Raw genomic sequence first — 21,074 nt, forward strand, 5'->3', positions numbered from 1 at the left:
CAATTATAAATGTCTATGCGCCAAATACCGGAGCCCCCAAATATATAAAACAATTACTCATAAACATAAGCAACCTTATCGATAAGAATGTGGTAATTGCAGGGGACTTTAACACCCCACTTACAGAAATGGATAGATCATCTAGACACACGGTCAATAAAGAAACAAGGGCCCTGAATGAGACATTGGATCAGATGGACTTGACAGATATATTTAGAACTCTACATCCCAAAGCAACAGAATATACTTTCTTCTCGAGTGCACATGGAACATTCTCCAAGATAGATCATATACTGGGTCACAAAACAGCCCTTCATAAGTTTACAAGAATTGAAATTATACCATGCATACTTTCAGACCACAATGCTATGAAGCTTGAAATCAACCACACAAAAAAGTCTGGAAAACCTCCAAAAGCATGGAGGTTAAAGAACACCCTACTAACGAATGAGTGGGTCAACCAGGCAATTAGAGAAGAAATTAAAAAATATATGGAAACAAACGAAAATGAAAATACAACAATCCAAACGCTTTGGGACGCAGCGAAGGCAGTCCTGAGAGGAAAATAACATTGCAATCCAGGCTTATCTCAAGAAACAAGAAAAATCCCAAATACAAAATCTAACAGCACACCTAAAGGAACTAGAAGCAGAACAGCAAAGACAGCCTAAACCCAGCAGAAGAAGAGAAATAATAAAGATCAGAGCAGAAATAAACAATATAGAATCTAAAAAAACTGTAGAGCAGATCAACGAAACCAAGAGTTGGTTTTTTTGAAAAAATAAACAAAATTGACAAACCTCTAGCTAGGCTTCTCAACATTTATTCATTTTTGGGACAGAGAGAGACAGAGCATGAACAGGGAAGGGGCAGAGAGAGAGGGAGACACAGAATCGGAAACAGGCTCCAGGCTCCGAGCCATCAGCCCAGAGCCTGACGCGGGGCTCGAACTCACGGAGCGCGAGATCGTGACCTGGCTGAGGTCGGCGCTTAACCGACTGCACCACCCAGGCGCCCCTAGCCAGGCTTCTCAAAAAGAAAAGGGACATGACCCAAATAGATAAAATCATGAATGAAAATGGAATTATTACAACCAATCCCTCAGAGATACAAACAATTATCAGGGAATACTATGAAAAATTATATGCCAACAAATTGGACAACCTGGAAGATATGGACAAATTCCTGAACACCCACACTCTTCCAAAACTCAATCAGGAGGAAATAGAAAGCTTGAACAGACCCATAACCAGCGAAGAAATTGAATCGGTTATCAAAAATCTCCCAACAAATAAGAGTCCAGGACCAGATGGCTTCCCAGGGGAGTTCTACCAGACGTTTAAAGCAGAGATAATACCTATCCTTCTCAAGCTATTCCAAGAAATAGAAAGGGAAGGAAAACTTCCAGACTCATTCTATGAAGCCACTATTACTTTGATTCCTAAACCAGACAGAGACCCAGTAAAAAAAAGAGAACTACAGGCCAATATCCCTGATGAATATGGATGCAAAAATTCTCAATAAGATACTAGCAAATCGAATTCAACGGCATATAAAAAGAATTATTCACCATGATCAAGTGGGATTCATTCCTGGGATGCAGGGCTGGTTCAACATTCGCAAATCAATCAACGTGATACATCACATTAACAAAAAAAAAGAGAAGAACCATATGATCCTGTCAATCGATGCATAAATGGCCTTTGACAAAATCCAGCACCCTTTCTTAATAAAAACCCTTGAGAAAGTCGGGATAGAAGGAACATACTTAAAGATCATAAAAGCCATTTATGAAAAGCCCACAGCTAACATCATCCTCAATGGGGAAAAACTGAGAGCTTTTTTCCTGAGATCAGGAACACGACAAGGATGCCCACTCTCACCGCTGCTGTTTAACATAGTGCTGGAAGTTCTAGCATCAGCAATCAGACAACAAAAGGAAATCAAAGGAATCACAATTGGCAAAGATGAAGTCAAGCTTTCTCTTTTTGCAGATGACATGATATTATACATGGAAAATCCGATAGACTCCACCAAAAGTCTGCTAGAACTGATACAGGAATTCAGCAAAGTTGCAGGATACAAAATCAATGTACAGAAATCAGTTGCATTCTTATACACCAACAATGAAGCAACAGAGAGACAAATAAAGAAACTGATCCCATTCACAATTGCACCAAGAAGCATAAAATACCTAGGAATAAATCTAACCAAAGATGTAAAGGATCTGTATGCTGAAAACTATAGAAAGCTTATGAAGGAAATTGAAGAAGATTTAAAGAAATGGAAAGACATTCCCTGCTCATGGATTGGAAAAATAAATATTGTCAAAATGTCAATACTACCCAAAGCTATCTGCACATTCAATGCAATCCCAATCAAAATTGCACCAGCATTCTTCTCGAAACTAGAACAAGCAATCCTAAAATTCATATGGAACCACAAAAGGCCCCGAAAGCCAAAGGAATTTTGAAGAAGAAGACCAAAGCAGGAGGCATCACAATCCCAGACTTTAGCCTCTACTACAAAGCTGTCATCATCAAGACAGCATGGTATTGGCACAAAAACAGACACATAGACCAATGGAATAGAATAGAAACCCCAGAACTAGACCCACAAACGTATGGCCAACTCATCTTTGACAAAGCAGGAAAGAACATCCAATGGAAAAAAGACAGCCTCTTTAACAAATGGTGCTGGGAGAACTGGACAGCAACATGCAGAAGGTTGAAACTAGACCACTTTCTCACACCATTCACAAAAATAAACTCAAAATGGATAAAGGACCTAAATGTGAGACAGGAAACCATCAAAACCTTAGAGGAGAAAGCAGGAAAAGACCTCTCTGACCTCAGCCATAGCAATCTCTTACTCGACACATCCCCAAAGGCAAGGGAATTAAAAGCAAAAGTGAATTACTGGGACCTTATGAAGATAAAAAGCTTCTGCACAGCAAAGGAAACAACCAACAAAACTAAAAGGCAACCAACGGAATGGGAAAAGATATTCACAAATGACATATCAGACAAAGGGCTAGTATCCAAAATCTATAAAGAGCTCACCAAAGTCCACACCCGAAAAACAAATAACCCAGTGAAGAAATGGGCAGAAAACATGAAGAGACACTTCTCTAAAGAAGACATCCGGATGGCCAACAGGCACATGAAAAGATGTTCAGCGTCGCTCCTTATCAGGGAAATACAAATCAAAACCACACTCAGGTATCACCTCACGCCAGTCAGAGTGGTCAAAATGAACAAATCAGGAGACTATAGATGCTGGAGAGGATGTGGAGAAACGGGAACCCTCTTGCACTGTTGGTGGGAATGCAAATTGGTGCAGCCGCTCTGGAAAGCAGTGTGGAGGTTCCTCAGAAAATTAAAAATAGACCTACCCTATGACCCAGCAATAGCACTGCTAGGAATTTATCCAAGGGATACAGGAGTACTGATGCATAGGGCCACTTGTACCCCAATGTTCATAGCAGCACTCTCAACAATAGCCAAATTATGGAAAGAGCCTAAATGTCCATCAACTGATGAATGGATAAAGAAATTGTGGTTCATATACACAATGGAATATTACGTGGCAATGAGAAAAAATGAAATATGGCCTTTTGTAGCAACGTGGATGGAACTGGAGAGTGTGATGCTAAGTGAAATAAGCCATACAGAGAAAGACAGATACCATATGGTTTCACTCTTATGTGGATCCTGAGAAACTTAACAGGAACCCATGGGGGAGGGGAAGGAAAAAAAAAGAAAAAAAGAGGTTAGAGTGGGAGAGAGCCAAAGCATAAGAGACTGTTGAGAACTGAGAACAAACTGAGGGTTGATGGGGGGTGGGAGGGAGGAGAGGGTGGGTGATGGGTATTGAGGAGGGCACCTTTTGGGATGAGCACTGGGTGTTGTATGGAAACCAATTTGTCAATAAATTTCATATATAAAAATAAATAAATAAATAAATTCCCTATGGAAAAAAAAAAATAATAAGCCACCAGTCTGGACCTGTGTAGGTGAATGAAGGAGAAGCACTTTAAAGTCAGGAAAAAAAAAAAAAAAACCTGTACTTAACATTTAGGATTATCAACCACTGTTGGTTTTCCATAATATATTTCATTCCTGATTTCATCTGAAAGAAATAGGATTATTACTACCATTCAAAAAATGGTACCTTATTAATAAACTCTTGGCATGGCTTTGAGGTGGATTTCAGATTCAAAATAGACTTTACCAAACCGCTAATGTGTTCACTCAGTGTTTATCAATAAGTTAAGAGGCTTCATTCAAAAAACTTACTGAGATATAATTACCTGAAACCCAGGGGTGAATCAAGGCCTTGTAGGGTCTGAACCTCATCTACTTTGGGAAATCCTGCCTCATCAAAACATGCAAAATTATGCGTACAGGAATTGCGAGGGTCCCTCCCAAGACTTTGGAAGGGGCCTATGTAAGTGAGGAGACCTGAAGTTTAAGCTTCAGTCAGTTCAAGATAAATCCACCTCAGCTGGGGCCCAAAAGGTTTACAAACTTATTTAATGCTGGAGAAAATATTGTTTCAACTTATAAACACCCCAGTAATAAGTCACACAGGTAATAACGTGACTGAATTCACGGGATGGCATCTCCCCTGCGCACGCTCTCTTTCTCTCAGAATAAATAAATAAACGTTAAAAATAAAAAAGAAAAGTTTGGCCCCAAACAAGGAGCCCAACCTCCAATACACACTTACTGTACTGTGATAATTTTTTGGAAGTTAACTGTGAATCCGTTTGAGTAGTACAGCTCTATTCAAACCACATTGAAAGGGCGGGCCTAAGCCGGCCGACTCCATCTTGTTCTGTGTCCTTCACCTTGAACACACCTCCTCCCCTTGAGTAACCACCACCCCCCAACTGCCTAACAGGACTCTTCCCCAGGACCCTTCCCCAGCCAATCAGCTGAGGCCGCAGCCATTACCTCACCAACTGCCACTAGGCCCCAGTAAAACCTTTGTCCTTTTGAAACTGGCTCTCTCTCTCTGGTATCTCAACGCTGCATCAGTGCAGGTAGGGGATTGAGCTCGAGCTAGCTCGAATAAAGGCTCTTTTGCTTGTACATCGGACTCGGCTCCCTGGCGGTATTTGGGGATCACGAATTCTGGGCATAACACACATGACATGAGTATTAATTTATTCTCAATACCAGCTAGCTCTGGTTCTTTAATTACCTTTTTCTGTCATGGAAGATTGATGAGGGAGCATGGGGCAAGTTGAGGGCAAAATACAAGTTAGCACACGCCCCCGCCCCAGGTGGGATATGTGTGATTCTGGCTGCTCCAGGACAAAGGAAAGGAAAGAAAACAAATGGTTAACTGATAGAGATCTCAGTCGGGCAAGACAGGAGTTTCCATCAGTTTACAAATATCTTAGTAAACTACAAGAAAAAGGCCATCTTTTTCTCCTTTTTCCAGTATGAAAGATTCTTGGGGACAGTCCCTGTCTATTCTTTGTACCCCCAGTACTTAGTACATTGTCGACATAGAGTGCGCGTGGAAAGGATTGTTTTTCAATGAATTCATTCATTCTTATCAACGGATTCCACCCTATTTTGTCCTGTATTGCCTACATAACTATGAAATTCAGATTCTTAGAAGAGACTCTTGGTGTCATAAGATGCTTAGTAGAGGTGGTGAGTTTTAAGACATTGTATTGACACCACTAAAACCTCTTGGTGGCGAAACTCAATGAGCCCGTTCTCTGGCATGCTGGCAAAACAAAAAACTGACCCTCAGTATTCTTTCCCCAAGTCAGGCATCAGCAAATTAATGAGAGGAGAGAGGAGGCCCCTGCTCTTGGGCACCCGCAGGAACTTACTCCAGCTCCAGACACACCGTAAACACTTTCATCTAACGGAAGATAAGCTGTGAAATCGGATTTCTGAACCACAAGACAGTAAGACAGTCTTTTCCAGCGTCTGCTTTAGAGGAGGGTCTTCAACCTTGAGTCTAAACATCCCCCTCAGGCCACTGAACATGCCCAGTATGATTTGCCTTTTTACAGAGAAATCACAGAATGTTCCGGCTGAAAGGGAATAACACACTTCTTACTTGAAGAGTGGTCAGGAAAGAAAGCACATGGAGAGCAGTGCCCTGTGGCGGGTATTCAGGAGTTCTTTCTGCTTTCCTGATGGCTGAGGAAGCACCCACACCTGTTGCTGCCTGGAGAACTCTGTGCTAAACTTAGTTCTTCGAAGTTCTCTTTTCCATAGGAAACTTGCACATGAGCCGGAATCAAAGTTAAATTCAAAAGTGGATTTCAAGGACCATGCACACCTTGGGGAAGCATCACTGTCACGAATTCCCATGATAATACTGACTTGGGTGTTACTTGCTTGGGGCTTTCACTGCCCACACAAAGCTGGGTACGAGGGAGGGCAGAGAGTGCCATGTAGGAGTTAAGACAAGTCTCTTGGCCTCTTTGTACCTTAGTTTCCTCATCTGAAAAAAAAATGGATTTTAAGACCTACTTTCCAGAATTCATACTGGGTTTATTAACACACACCTAACCAGTCACTGTATGATATTTTTACATGTAGTTTTTTGTTTTTTAACATGTATTCATTTTCTATTTCACTTACAGCTTGTGTAAAAACTGCATTCCATGCCAGGCCTGAAATGTTCCAAAGCTCAGTTTGGTGAGTAAATTGCAACCAAGATTTCTACACACACCAAAAAAAAAAAACAACAACAACAACAACAAAAAAAACAAAAACAAGACAAAACGAAGAAGAAAAACAAGATATTTTCAGAATATTTATCCTTTGGCAGTGATTCTAATTTATAGATAACGAAACATAACCACAATACTCTCTCCATACACTAAAGAAATCTCACTATGAAAGATGCTTGCCTTTTTAAAAAAATATTTGCATGAAAGATTTATACTTTCATGTTTATACATGTGGTGCATTAGATACAAATCAGTAAATGCTCAATAAATACTTGTGTTAAGTAAGTATTTTTTTCTAGAGAAGTAAGTTTATTTCTCTAGAAAAATGTTTCACAACTTTAGCACTGTTGAGATTTATGGTTGGATAATCTTTGTTATGGGGGGGGGGGGTGCTGCCCTGTGAACTGTAGGGTGTGACAGCAGCCCTGGCCTCCACCCACTAGAGGCCAGGAGCACATCTACAGTCTGACAATCAAAAATGTCTCTAGACACTACCAAGTGTCACCTGGATGCAAAATCACCCTGGCAGAGAACTGCTGCTCTAGAACGATTCACTCTGATCTCTATAATAACTCTCACACCAAACTTTGCCACAGACAAAAAAGATTTGCAACATAATTTTAGTAGCTTTCGACTAATAAAGTTTCATTCATTCAAAGTGAATAACAAAGAGGTGTAGAATTAAGTTTAATAAAAATTCCAAATATAATGAAATTATATTTGTAACTTACATATACTGCAAAAAAGGTAGCGATTCAAATGTACGTCTTTCAATATATTGTATTTTATTGCAGGATAAATCTCTAGGAAAAGGAAAAGGAAAATATTGCCTCAATTAGCTCTAAGATATCTAATTAGTAGGATGATAGTATTGAATAAGTAGCTTTTGGCTAAACTCTGAGTATTAGGAATTGTTATTTGAACCTTCCAGAGCCCCTAACCCTGTCCTCACCTTTCTTAAGAGTCTCACCTTTGTGATCTTCCTACATAAAACATACAACTATAGATCGTGATAGATCTTGGAAGTAATCTTTCCTGAGAGCAGAAGAATTGATTCAATGACTTTTTGTGGCCTCAGCAATTTCTAAATTATGAGCTCAAAGTTGTGATCTCCACATATAATTTCTAATATTAAAAGGGATATTCTCACATTAGCACACCTTCCTGGTTTAGTTCTATTTCTCGACTCCAAGTCAATACCAGAAGAGATAAAAGATACCTTTTCATTTAACTTGAAAAGAAGTTACTCCTCTAATCAATACCTAGCTTTGAACGAACTCAGAATTATATTATCATATTAATAGAAATTTATTTTGGGTTGTACATTGCCCAAATGGTCTATGAATTTATCAACTGCTTCAGTTGCAAGTGGGGCCAACAAAAAAACAACATGGTACTGGATTTTTATTTGGAAACACCCATTCTTGATTATAGTTGACCCTCTTATTTCCATGGATTTCAGCTGAGTCCCTCACTTTCCACCTACATGGGTACCACCATCTTCTGACTGGCATTGTCATCTCTGGTCTGTCCCATTCTAATCTATACTGCACACGGTCACCAGATTAATTCTCCAGGAGTGGTTCTCAAATATCAGAGTCACTTGGGAACTTACTCAAGATGCAAATTCTCAGCTCTACTCTGGACTGAGTGAATCAGGAACTGTGGAGGTGGAACCTGTGTTCTGACAAGGCCTCCAAGTGACCCTGGTGCAGTCTAAAGTTTGTCCTAGAGCACTGCTGTGATAACACGGTAGCTTGGCATATTATCCAAGGCCTTCAAAATCCTAAATCTGGCTCTAGTTTCCTACTCTACAGATACCAAAGAAATTTCTCCTGCATTTTGCCTTTCACTCACTCTATTTTGCAAGCATATTCTTCCCAAGATGTCTATCCAATGACACGTCATAGCCATTCAAGGTTCTGTTCAAACAGCATTTCTCTAGTAACTTCCCTGATCCAACTTGAAGTCTTCCCCCCTCTTCTATGTTCCCAAAACAACTTATACTTCTCATTGCCCAAATCCATTTCTTCCCCTCCCCCTCTCCTCCTCCTCCTCCTTCTCCTTCTTTGAATTTTTTAAGGTAGACTCCACGCCCAACCTGGGGCTTGAACTCACGACCCTGAGATCAAGAGTGGCATGCTCTACTGACTCAGCCGGTCAGGTGCCCCAATTTCTTCTCAATATAGTTATTCTGGCATTCCATTTCCTCTGGGCATAAACTCCGTGAAAGTATGGACTAGTCTTGCTCATCTGCGTTGTCTACTGTGTTTAAAACTGATGCATGGAAAAGAACAAACTCAAGTATTTATAAAATAAATTAACAGCTGGGTAGTGAGTAGAAGGAGCAAAATGACGGAAAAGAAATGTGGTTTTTATGACTTTGTGGCTCCCTCTTCTGCACTTTGTCAGTGCTTCATCATCCATTCAGTGCTTATGCGTTATGGTTTAAGCTTCTGTTTATTTTCCCTGTGAAATCATGAGTTCCTACAAGGGTGGGAAGCCTGTCTTAACCATCTGCGTGCCTATGGTACTGGGCATCGGGCCTGTCACATTCTTTTTTAGGTTTTGATTCACATTTTTTTTTTGAATGAATGAATGAATGAATGAATGAATGAGAACACTTCACCTAACATGAAATAATTGGCTTACAAAGTACCTCATAGTAGAAATAATGAAAGGCCCAATCCATTGCGCAGTTTGTCTCTTTTGTTTTTCTCCAAACTGTGTTTGTAACGTTTGGAGCCCAGATGGCAGAGGTAGCCAAGAAGACCAATACAAAGTGGTTGTCCCCTAAGACTTGGAAGGTTTGATAATTTGAAGGACGATTTTCAGTGTCATATGAGATTCCTTTTACTCACTACCCTTAAGCCTTCCACATTTGCAAGAAGAATCTATTTTCTAAAGCACATCATTAATAAGGATTAATGAGGGGCGCCCGGATGGCTTAGTCGATTGAGCATCTGACTTCGTTCGGTTCAGGTCATGCTCTCACTGCTCATGAATTCGAGCCCCGCATCGGGTTCTGGGCCAACAGCTCAGAGACTGAAGCCCGCTTCGGATTCTGTGTCTCCCTCTCTCTCTGTGCCTACCCTGCTCATACTCTGTCTCTCTCTCTCTCTCTCTCTCTCTCTCTCTCTCTCAAAAATAAATAAACATTAAAAAAATTTTTAAAAAAGGATTAATGAAATACACAGCTTTGGATGGCATGGGCAAAGAATAAACACTGAACCTCCATAGCAAAGAACATTAGTATCTCTGTATGTCTAATGTACAGAGATCTATGCAAACATTTCTTCCTTGACAATGAGGCTGGAGAGATGTTTATTCTGTAATTAGCGAAGTTAGAGGCATTTCTGATGTTTGTTTAGTGTAAACATTTCTAACTATACCACTTAACCATCATTATATTTTTAAAGATTTCATTTTTTTTTAAGTAATCTATATACCTAACATGGGGCTCTAACCTACAACCTCGAGATCAAGAGTTGCAGACTCTAATGACTGAGACAGCCATGTGCCCTTTAGCCATCATTTTTTTAATGTTTATTTATTTTTGAGAGAGACAGAGACAGAGCATGAGTGGGGGAGGGGCAGAGAGAGAGGGAGACAGAATCTGAAACAGGCTCCGGGCTCTGAGCTGTCAGGACAGAGCCCGACACGGGGCTCGAACCCACAAACTGTGAGATCACGACCCGAGTCAAAGTCAGACGCCCAACCAACGGAGCCACCCAGGAGCCCAAACCCCTTAACCATCATTTTAAACATCTATTTTTATGGTGGCATAAGAATTTCCACACCGATCACAGGAATCTGCTCCTGAAGCCAAGAGCACACTGTATGTTAGCTAACTTAACAATGAATTACATAAAAAATAATAATAAAAAAATAAACTAATGAAATTTCCCACACTGAAATCCTTAATCTGTTCTCTTGATAATTTAATATGTACTTGGTAATACTGCTTACATAATTCACCTGCTTAGTTAAATATTTAATATTTAAATATTTAATTTAGATTACATTATTTAAAAATTCTGGGTGAATGGCATTCAAATTAATGTAAGTGTTCTATATTTTCTTGTCTTGTAGGTGACAATTTGAGGTTAACTTCAATTCCTCTCATTTTACTAAGCCAACTTTTTCAAACCTTTTCTGTAAAGGCCAGACAGTAAATATTTTAGGCTTTGCAGGCCATATACGGTCTCTGTCACACATTCTCTGTTTCTTTCTCTTCTTTTCTCTTTTACAGCCTTTTAAGAACATGAAAATCATTCTGAACTCATAGGTTGTATCAAGACAGACCATACACAGGATTTGATCCATGGGCCATAAATAATAAATATAAATAAAGGCAGATGGTATATGAACACTTACATAACAAGGTTCATATGGGTGTCCATAATTGCTCAGACCTCATTACCCCTTTTCCTCTACAACTGAAGGGCTTTTTCCTATATCTTGTCTATAAAATGAAAAAGTTGAAAATGCATAGGAGGTATTTAATGCTAGAGATGGGCTGGGTCCCCACAGACTTACAGAGTTATAGAATTTAATAGAGAGAATTATAGAATTCTACTGTTAGAAGAAATTGTTGCAATTATCTAATTCGAACCCTGTATTTTTTAATAAATAATATAACTAAAAACATAATAAATGATGAACTGATTAACTTACAAATACTGGAGGGATAGCAGGCCTTCAAATGTGTCTTTACGTAATTCGGTCAGATAATTTTCACTGAGAATTCTGCAAAATGAAAAGGTCATTTCTGGGTCAAAATGCAAAATAACTACAACTATTTGCTACACAGGACCGCTAGATGTGAGAGAAACCTGGGTAATGGTGCCACCAAATATATTAATTCTTATTTAATGTAGGGATGGCGATCTCTGCTGTTTGATTCATATATTTTCTTCTCACATACTCCTTTGTCTCTCTCTCTCTCTCTCTCTCTCTCTCTCTCTCTCTCTCTCTCTCACACACACACACACACACACACACACACACACCTATCCACTCTTCACACCAAAATGTACATTTAATGCCTACTCTCTGGATCACAAAATCTCTGTTAGAACCCAGCCCTGAGTGGCAAAAACATGGACAGAACTGCCACTTCCTCCTCTCTTTTCCCAAATTTTATTGTGGAAGCCCTATTTATAACCATATCAGTGCTACAAGTAAAGCCATCTAATTTTTTTCCCCAACTAAAAAATATCTGTGAGAACTAAAAATGTGCATAAAATGCACATAACATAAATGCTCAGTTTAATAAGTATAGAGTAAATACCCGTGTAATGCTATTTGTTCATTCTACTGTTGGTGGATACTAGATTTTTCTAATTTTTAGTTATTATAAACAGTGCTGCTTTGAACATTTTTCTGTTTATATCCTAGTACACATTTGCCTAAGTTTCTCCAGGATTTAACAGGGGTACAAAATTGCCTTCCTAAGAGGTTGTGCTATTTCAAGCTGGCAGATTGAAACATGCCAAGTCTCTACCAAACTCCAAACTCCACCAAAGTCCCTAAGAATGATTAGAAAAGATACAATTCGAAAATCCACAACCTTAGCTCAAAGCCAAGGGAGTAGCTCTATAAACACTCCCCACCAGAAATGCCTTGGAGCCACCTACAGGGTGATTAGCTGGGATACTGCAGTAGGACCAAGGACAGCACATCAACCCCACATCCTTCCTCCTTGGATCTGGCAGCAAAGGGTGTTTTCTTCCAGGCAGGAGCCACTGGTGTTAGAAGGGGGCAGGGTCCCAGAACCCTGGAGGAAGGGTATACACTCTGACTAGCCATTAGAAGTCACCTCCCACCTCTTCTTTAACTCTCAGGGGGACCTGTCACCAATAACAAGTCCCGTGGTTCATTTCACCTCTTCCTTAGGACCAGAAAACAGAAGCAAGTCAAATCTCAACTACAAAGATAAATTGCACTCAGGAATGACCATATGGAGTGAGAAAGCCAATTCTATTCAGGACAGAAAATAAAAAACAAATATAACAGCTTATAGTCAATGACACAGTTAACAGAGAAAACACAAAAGGATTTGAGAATACCAACATTAATGGGGCACCTGCGTGGCTCAGTCGGTTAAGCATCCGACTTCGGCTCAGGTTGCAGTCCATGGGTTCAAGCCCTGCGTCAGGCTCTGTGCTGACAGCTCAGAGCCTGGAGCCTGTCTCAGATTCTGTGTCTCCCTCTCTCTGACCCTCCCCCGTTCATGCTCTGTCTCTCTCTGTTTCAAAAATAAATAAACGTTAAAAAAAAATTAACACAGAATTGCAATCGTTAGAGGTTGAGTTGGGATATGGAAGGGGAAACACCTTTCCTCAGAGCTACTGACTTCAAAGTTCTGGACCAAGAAGGACCTTAGAATGCAGTTAGTTTTTTGTTTTTGTTTGTTTGTTTTTGTTTTTGTTTTTGTATTCATATTTGGAGAGAATATACTCACAGTTTCTCAGCCCAACGGTATCCCTTCCATACATTTTCATCAATGTAAGAAATAGAGTTTCCTTGGAAATTTCTGTGAAGAAACACAGTTCAGATCCTTGAACAGGTAGGAAAGGAATGAACAGAATAAAGAAGAGAATCACTGGCAACCTTGTGGGGAATATTCCAATGCAGTAAATGCCAACTTTCTACTTTCCGCAGCTATCAGCATCCCAGGTGGTGCAATTAATAAAGAGCTAGCGTGGGGCCACTGGCACAAACAAGGCAGCTCCTTAGAACCTGAACTTCCTATTTGTTCCATTCCTTGGGTAGAGAACGCCTGTTAATTACTCTGGAGGTAAGTATTTTTTTCCCCCAAATCACTTATGTGTCTAAAATGGTTCCTTCCACAAATCAATGAGAAAATAAGAATTCAACGAAAAAAATGGTAAAAATTGTACCATTATCAGCAAACAAATGTAAAGAAGCCCTCTACTGAAACCTCTCTAGGTGTTAGAAGGATAAGGGAAGTTAGAAATTAGAATAACTAACATGGAAAGATTTCTTAGACATATTGCATAGGGAAAAGCAACAAATCACTGGCCAAGGAATTAAAAAGTATCCCCTCATTAGAAAATTAGGAAAAAATGCAAAGGAAAGAGATGGGAAGGAAGGACACACACCAAAAAGGTGACAGGAGTTATCTTATGAGTGGTAGGGGGGGGGGGGTGGGATTTTCACGTTTTATCCTCTATACCTGTGACATTAAAAACAAAAAAAAGTATCCATGATAATTCATGTATCCATGAATTACACATGTTTAAAAGAAGCTATTAAATGCCTGAGGTTCAGTTTCAACCGCTACCTCTGCGTATGACTTTGAACCTTTACCTGTAGTTTTGTTCTCTTCCCTCAGCAACAGCTTACCTGGTCAGTTTACATACACATTTTTTTCAGGGGAGTCAGGAATAAATTCAAAACAGATACCCATCTGCCCATGTGCCTGGTGGACATTTCCAGTCAACCTGAAGCCTTCTGGTTGCTCTATGTGCCCTGGTAAAAGATGCCTCAACTTCCATCATTCTCCTTATCTGGGACAGAAGTTTCAGAGTAATATCTGAGTTTTCTCTTTCCCGTGCACACCCCATCCGCGACTGTCATCAGTTAGTCTATCTTGTCACTTCCTCCTTTGCAGTGCTCTTAAGGCTTTTCTTTCTACTCTTTTCAGCCACTCTGATTCGGCCCCTTGTTACTTTACTCCTAGGTTTTGTTAGAACATTCTATCTGGTCTCGCTGGATCAAGCTCTCCTCTCCAGATCGCCCTATATGGGGAACTGAAAATAATCCTCCTTTCAATGGTCTGTATCTCATGCTTGAAAACTTTCAGTTCCTCTCCGTAACTCAGAATGTAACGTTCAAACCTCTCTAGCTGATAGTCAAGGTTTCTCGTAATTGGATCTTTAACGGCTTAACCTAATTCTTTTTTTTTTTTTAATGTTTATTTATTTTTGAGACAGAGAGAGACAGAGCATGAATGGGGGAGGGGCAGAGAGAGAGGGAGACACAGAATCGGAAGCAGGCTCCAGGCTCTGAGCCGTCAGCCCGGAGCCTGACGCGGGGCTCGAACTCACGAACTGTGAGATGTTGACCTGGGCTGAAGTCGGACGCTCAACCGACTGAGCCACCCAGGCGCCCCTAACCTAATTCTTAATTCCTGATCATTCCTGCAGCCATGCCTTTGCCTAGACTTATACCCATTTTTTCTCTACTTAACACATCAGAGCCACTCTTTAAGTCTCAGCTAAAGTGTTAGCTTATCCATGCAGCTCTCCCTGACCTCCATACTCCACTGATTACAGAGTCTGCTGAATTCCAACACCCATGGTACCTCTTTTAGTACTTAATTACATGCCACCTCCCTTTCTATGACCATTTCCTTTCTTCCCACCTGTCATTTCATGTTCTGAAGACGATTGCATCCTAGTGTGGCGCCCATAGTACTTACTCTTGGGTTGGGCCCAAACTGAGTACTGTATGTGGAAGGCCGGGGGTCAAAGATGAGGTCTGGGGAATCAAAATAATAACAGCTAACACTCATATTTTGCCAGGCACTGATCCAAGTGCTTCATATGTATTACCTCACCTAGATCTCACAATAATCCCATGAGATGGTAACTATCATAATTTCCATTTCACAGAAAAGGAAACTGAGTCACAAAGCTAATAGATGACAGACCTCGGCCCAAATGCAGGCAATCTAGTTCCAGAATCTCTACTCTTCACTACTCTGTTGTATCCTATTATAGAGGATGGAGCAAAAATGGGAGAGTAGAGGTTAAGGAATGAAATAATGGGGCTAAAGATTGGATAAGGAAAAAGAATAAGGACAATTACAAGTAAAAGATTGGAGAAGGGCGAACAGTAGTAAAAAGGAAAATGAAGATAAGGGATAGTTGACAAAGAAAACGTAAAAACAGAAAGTCAGTCAACGTGGCTGGGGAGATGAGGAAGGCCCAGGACGACATTGAGGAAGAGACTGCCATGTCAAGCAGGAGGCAGAGAACAAACAAGTAAAGGCGATTCTTACAAGATGGTGAAGGTGCCGTTGTAGGTGTCGGGCTCCGGCACGGGCACTCTGCGGAGCCTCTGCTGTAGGCTGAGACCAACACACGACAGTGTCTCATCTTTGCAGGTACAACGCTCACATAGTTTGAGGTTTGTGGTGGCATTCTGTTCTGGTTGCCAAGTTAAAGTTGTGTATGCCTTTTCGGAGGTATAGTTTACAAAATGCACCACAGAATGTTGAGTTGTTGGAGGAAAACCTGTCTCAAATGACGCTGGTTGCTGACTTACAGGAATTTCTAGGTCCATAGGTGGAACCGTGACTTCAGTCAGGTTTCGATGTTGACTCTGAACCTGCTCTGGATGTGCAAGTGTCACCTCAAGGTCCTTTGGGGGAGGAGTTGTAGTCTTCTTCAGGGTTGTCGAATGTTCAGCCTCCGTAATAGGTTCTGGAGTTATAGTAAGCTCCACATGACGAAATGGGATGATGGGTGATGCTGGATGCTGACCTTGATCCTTACTTGGAGTTGGAACTGTCACTTCCTGCTGGAATGGATATTGAACTACAACCTCCTTAGGTGGCTCTGGAGGCTGAGTTGGGGTGTCTCGCATGGTTGGAGAAGGTTCAGTCTCCACACTGGATCCTGCAGTTACAGTAAGTTCCAGGTCCATAGGTGGAACTGTGACTTCAGTCAGGTTTGGATGCTGACTCTGAACCTGCTCTGGATGTGCTAGTGTCACCTCAAGGTCCTTTGGAGGAGGAGCTGTAGTCTCCTTCATGGGTGTAGAATGTTCAGCCTCTGTAGTAGGTTCTGGAGTTATGGTAAGCCCCAAGTCCACATGATGAGCTGTGACACTGGGCAATGTTGGTTGCTGACCTTGATCCTTACTGGAGTGGGAACTATCACTTCCTGTTCGGATGGATACTGAACAACCTCCTTAGGTGGCTCTGGAGGCTGGGTTGGGGTCTCTTGCATGGTTAGAGAAGGTTCAGTCTCTGTAGTGGATTCTGGAGTTATGGGAAGCCCTGGGTCCAAAGGTTTAACTGTGACTTTAGTTAAGGTTGGATGCTGAATGTGCTCTGAATGTGGAAATGTCACCTCAAGGTCCTCTGGAGGAGCGGTAGTCTGCTGCAGGGCTGAGGGATGTTTAACATCCGTAGTGGGTTCTGTAGTTACAGCAAGCACCAAGTCCAAAGGCTGAACTGTTACATTCGGCAACCACAGACACTGAGCTTGATCCTGATCTGGTGTTGGAACTGCTGCCTCTTGATACACTGGAGGTTGAGCTACAAGTTCCTTAGGCGGCTCTGGAGGCTGATCTGGGGTCTGTGGACTTTTGGCCTTATTCAAGGTTGAATGCTGAACCTGAACCTGCTCTAGATGTGCAAATGTTACCTCAAGGTCCTTTGGAGGAGCTGTAGTTTTCTTCAGGGCTGTAGAAGCTTTAACCTCCATAGTGGGTTCTGGAGTTATGGTAAGCTCTAGGTCCCAAGGCTGAACTGTTACATTAGGTGACAATGGATGACTAGCTTGATCCAGACCTGGAGTTGGAACTGTCACCTCCTGAAACAGTGGAGGCTGAACCACAACCTCCTTAGGTGGCTCTGAAGGGTGACCTGGGATCTCTTGCGTGGTTGAAGTTTCAACCTCTGTAGTGGGTTCTGGAGTTATGGTCAGTTCCAGGTCTAAAGGCTGAACTCTGACTTCAGTCAAATTTGGATGCTGAGCCTGGACCTGCTCTGGATGTGGAGGTGTCACCTCAGTGTCCTCTGGAGGAGCTATAGTCTGCTGCATGATTGTAGAATGCTCAGTCTCCACAGTAGGTTCTGGAGTTACAGTAAGCTCCAGGTCAGCAGGCTGAACAGTAACATTGGGCAAGTTTGGATGCTGAGCTTGCTCTTGTCCTAGAGGTGGAACTGTCACCTCATTATGGACTGGAGGTTGTGCTACAACCTCCTCAGGTGGCTCTGGAGGCTGAACTGGGGCCTCCTGCTGGGCTGGAGGAGTTTCTGCCTCCTTAGAGGGCTCCGGAGGTTGAGTTGGAGCCTGCTGCAGAATTGGATATGGTTCTACCTTCTCAGGGGCCTCTGAAGGCTGAGCTTGTACCTCATGTTGTGTTAGCCACTATCTCCTTAAGTGGCTCGAGAGGTAGAGATAGGGTTTCCTGCTGGACTGGAGATGGTTCCACCTTCTCAGGAGGCTCTGGAGGCTGAGGTGGGGCCTCCTGCTGTGTGGAAGGTTCTACCTCCTTAGGGGGCTCAGGGGATACAACTGGGGCTTCCTGCTGAGTTGGAAAAGATTCTGCCTCATTACCGGGCTCTGAAGGCTGAGCTGGGGCCTCTTGAGGTGTGGGAGAAGGTTCCACCTCTTTAGGGGGCTCAGGGGATATAGCTGGGGACTCCTGGAGGACTGGAAACTGAGCTGGGGCCACCTGCTGGGTTGGAGACTCTGCCTCATTAGGGGGCTCTGAAGGCTGAGCTGGGGCCTCCTGCAGTGTGGGAGAAGGTTCTACCTCCTTAGGGGGCTCAGGAGATACAGCTGGGGCCAGCTGGGGGACTACAGACTGAGCTGGGGCCTCCTGTTGTCCTGAAGCAGGTTCCACAGCCTTAGGGGGGTCTGGAGTCTGAGCTAGGACCTCTTGTTGGCCTGGAGAAGACTCATCTTCAGGGGACTCTGGAGACTGGGAAAGACGCTTGGACTGAGCTGGAGAAAATTCAACTTTCTCAGGGGGAATAGGAGATTGAGCAGGGACATCCTGCTGCACTCGAAGAGGTTTAACCTCCTTAGTTGCCTGGGGACTTATGAAAATCCTCAGATCCACAGGTTTAACTGTGATATTAGGCAACGCTGGATGCTGAGCTTCACCTGGACCTGGAGGTGAGAATGTCACCTCATGCTGTGCTGGAGACTGAGCTACAACATCTGTAGAGGACCCTGGAGGCTGAGCTGGATGCTCATACTGAACTGGAAAAGACTTGACCCCCTCATTGGGCTTTGGTTGCTGAGCTGGGACCTCTTGCTGGATTGGAGAAGGTTCTCTACTTGCAACAGGCACGTGAGGCAGAGCTGAGCTCTCCTGCTGGCTTGGAGAAAGTTCAATTTCCTCAGGAAAATCTTCGGGTGGGGTTGAGACTTCATGCTGGACTGGAGAAGATTCAACACTTTCAGGGGGCGCTGGATGCTGATGTGGGACCTCCTGCTGGGTTGGAGAAGGTTCCAACTGCTCAGGGGACACTCCAGACTGAGCTGAGGCCTCTTCTCGGAGTGGAGAAGCTTCAACCTCATTAGTGGATTCTGAGGTCATGGTAACTGAGGAATCCACAGGTCTAACAGTGACATTAGGCAACAGCAGGAGCTGAGCTTGATTCTGACCTTGAGGAAAAACTGTTACCACCTGACGCTCTGGAGAGTGAGCTGGGGCCTCCTGTTGGGTTGGAGAAGGTTCAACCTCACCAGAAGGCTCCTGTTGAGTGGCAGAAGGGTTAATTTCCTCAGAGGTCTGTGGATGCTGACTTGGGGCCTCCTGATAGGTTGCGGGTTTAACTTCCCCAAGGGGATTTGGATGCTGAGTTGTGGCCTCTGACTGGGCTGGAGAAGGTTCAGTCCCCTCAAGGGGCTCTGGATACTGAGTTGGGGTCTCTGGTTGGGTTGGAAAAGGCTCACCCTCCTCTGATGCCTGAGGATACTGAGCTGGAGCCTCCTGCTGGGTTGAAGAAGGTTCAACCTCCTCAGGGGTCTGTGGATGCTGAGCTGGGGACTCCTCCTGGGTTGTAGGTGGTTCACTCCCCTTGGAGGCCTGTGGGTGCTGACCCTGGCCCTCCTCCTGGAGAGGGGAAGGTTCACCCTCTTCCTGGGCCTCTGGAAGCTGAGTCGGGGCCTCCTCCTGGGTTGAGGATGATTCACCCTCCTCAGGGGCCTGTGATTGCTGAGCTAGGGCCTCCTGCTGGGTTGTAGAAGGTTCAACTTCTCCAGGATATTCTGGATACTGAACTGGGGTCTCCTGCTGTGTTGGAAGTTTGTCCTGTGTGGTAGATTCTGGAGATTGCGTTGGAGTCTCCTGTTGAACTGGCAAAGATTCAGTTGCAGAATCTGAGGGCAGAGTTGGGGCTTCATGCTGGGTTTCCAAAGCTTCCACATTAAGAGGCACTGAGGGCTGAGCTATAGTCTCGTGCTGAACTGGAGAAGGTCCCACCTCTGTAGTGGGTTCTGCAGTCATGGTAAGCTGCACATCTGGAGGTTTCAAACTGACATTGGGCAGGTTTAAATGTTGATCACGGTAGTGACCTGGAGGTGAAACTGTCATCTTATGATGCCATGGAGGTTGAGCTGGGTGCTCCTGCTGGGTTGGAGAAGGTTCCACCTCCCTGGAAGGCAGCTCTGGAGGCTGAGCTGGTTGCTCTTGCAGGGTTGCAGAAGATTCTATCTCCCCTGGAGACTGAGCTGGAGTCTTCTGCTGGGTTGAAGATTCTGCCTCATTAAGGAGCTCTGCAAGCTGAGCTGAGACCTCCTCCTGGGTTGGAGAAAGTTCAGCTTCTCCAAAAGGGTCTGCAAGCTGAGCTGGGGGTTCCTGTTTGCTTAGAGAAGGCTTAGCTTCCTCAGGAGGCACTGAAGGCTGAGCTGGGGTCTCCTGCTGCCTTAGAGAAGGATCAATCACCCCAGGAGGCTCGGAAGGCTGACCTGGGGTCTCCTGCTCACTTGAAGTCTCAACCTCCTCTGGAGGCTTACCCGAGGTCTCTTGCTGGGTTAGAGACAGTTCTGCTTCCTCAGTATGTTCAAGAGGCTGAGGTGGGGCCTCTTGCTGGGCTATAGAAGACTCAACACCTTTATCAGGCCCTGGAGTTGTGGTAAGTTCCACATCTAAAGGCTTACCTGTAACCTTGGGAAACATTAAATAATCCCAACCTGGCATTGGAACCACCTCTGGGAGCCTTTGTTTGATGCTGGGTTAGCTGGTCATTCAGATCCTCATCTGGCCCTGGGGGTAGTTCTCCGACGGAATCCGTGTCCAGGAATGGAACCAAAGTCTCCGTCAACTCCTTAGGCGGGGTCAACATCTGGGCTGGAGCAGAGGACCCCAGGTAACTAAAGCCCACCGGCTCAGCTGGGGGTGTAAGTACCTGGGGCGATTCGGGTGGGGGATCAGACGAGCGCGAAGACCGGGGCTCAGCCGGCTCCGTGGGGTCGGCGGTCAGCTGGGCAGGGTCCAGGGCCCACTCCGGAGGCTGAGCTGCCTGGACCAGCAGCCACAACGGTTGCCACATAAGGACAAGCAGTGGGGCCAACAGGCGCAGCCGGGACATGACTTGCGGAGACTCCGGGGCACAGTGACCCAGGCGAGTCAGGTACTGGCGCTGGGA

At 43.6% G+C, this 21,074-nt stretch overlaps 1 protein-coding gene and 1 long non-coding RNA gene across 51 annotated transcripts in view; one reads left to right on the plus strand and one right to left on the minus strand.

Annotated features, from left to right (window-relative positions):
* Positions 1 to 21,074, minus strand: part of LOC105260083 (RAD52 motif-containing protein 1-like) — a 345,360-nt gene that overhangs the window by 243,821 nt on the left and 80,465 nt on the right. The window lies entirely within an intron of this gene.
* Positions 5,028 to 20,634, plus strand: LOC123381871. 2 transcript variants are annotated; one of them, XR_006589399.1, is made up of 3 exons: positions 5,028 to 6,674; positions 13,376 to 13,511; positions 14,418 to 20,634. It is a non-coding gene; the product is annotated as an uncharacterized LOC123381871 (long non-coding RNA). The 2 variants fall into 2 exon arrangements; XR_006589398.1 differs by having other exon boundaries at positions 13,376 to 20,634.

This window comes from Felis catus, chromosome E1 (assembly GCF_018350175.1).
Source record: "Felis catus isolate Fca126 chromosome E1, F.catus_Fca126_mat1.0, whole genome shotgun sequence".
Classification (NCBI taxonomy): domain Eukaryota; kingdom Metazoa; phylum Chordata; class Mammalia; order Carnivora; family Felidae; genus Felis; species Felis catus.